Source organism: Pteropus vampyrus, unplaced genomic scaffold (genome assembly GCF_000151845.1).
Source record: "Pteropus vampyrus isolate Shadow unplaced genomic scaffold, Pvam_2.0 Scaffold4414, whole genome shotgun sequence".
NCBI classification, from domain to species: Eukaryota; Metazoa; Chordata; class Mammalia; order Chiroptera; family Pteropodidae; genus Pteropus; species Pteropus vampyrus.
In genome coordinates, this window is record NW_011893195.1 from 3667 (window position 1) to 5042 (window position 1376).

The following is a 1376-nucleotide window of genomic DNA, read 5'->3' on the forward strand; positions in this document are numbered from 1 at the left end:
CCAGAATTCTCTCTTCCCTGCCACGCTCCACAAGGCTCATCCTCTGAGTATCCCCCTCCCTGCCTCCCTGCCGGGTCCTTCAGAACATAGCTCAATACAGCAGAGCATTTTACAGTCATTAATGAACTACACAACTGGCCTGCCTCACTGGAGTTTCTCACCCATCCCCCACCCCCATCACAGCTTAGGGACCACCTAAATGTCCTACATGACTCTGGTACACACATGCACACACACATACACACACACACGCACACACACGTGCACACATGATGCCAGAGACAGTGCACGTACACACACGCGCACACACACACACACACACAAGAGCCAGCATGACCCACAGAGGTCCCTGATGGGAACTGGGGGCAGCTGCCGCCTATGGGGCCTGAGACCATCTGTTCTTCCTGCCCATTTCGAAAGGCCTCCAGTGGGGCCTCCTTTCCCCACAGGGGCCCGGCTCAGCTGATCAGATGGAGGGCTCGATTTTCACAGAGGCCTCTTTTGGGGCCAGCGGCTTTGGAAAGTGCTCAGAGACTGAGATGGTTGGGGGAGAGAGGTTGGGGCCACTCACCACATCCGGCCACTGGGCATCCCCTCTGCTGACCCTGCCCTGGGCCTCCTGCCATCATCCTCCCCACCCCCTTCTCCAGCTCTGGGGAATGTCCAAGCAACATGTGACCCAGTGGAGTGCTGGGAAGTGGCCAGTGGGCTGGAGTAGGTGCAGAAGTGCCTCGAGAGTAGAAGGAAACCAGTTGACACACCCTCATACACGTGGCTTTAGGTATGTCTCTGACCCTGACATCGCCCCGCTGTAACTCAGCTCAGTCAAGGCCCCCCTGCAGCATGCCATTTAATGCCATGAGCTCATTCCTTGTTCTTCCCTGGGTGGCAGACTGGCCCCATCCTGGTGTCCTGTTTCTTAGATACCCCAACTATGCTCCAGCTGGCCTGCCTGTCCCTTCATCACCCAGAGGTTAGAAAGGCTTCATAAACTGGAGGCCTCTGGAAAGGGTGGGCCTGAGGCCTGATGGGTCCCTGCTCTGCCCAAGTGGGAAACTGAGGCCCAGCAAGCAGCTGTTCTACCAGCCCCTGCCCCGTGCCAGATGGGTGCAGAGCTGAGGGGCTGGTGAGTGCAGAGGCTTCCACATGGAGAGGGCCAGGCCTCCCAAGGCTGCCATCTCTTCTTCCTCAGCTCCCGGATCTGCTCCAGAGTAGACTTGTTATTGTCAGCAGGTTTTCCTTCTGGCCAGAGATCGATTTCCCTGAGCTGGCCTGCTTCATTACCTTGGCTTTGAGCAGTGTGTCTGGAAGGACTTGGCCAATGTATCCTTTGTGCCTTTCTCCCTCAAACTGGTTGGGAAGACGGGTTGGGGAGA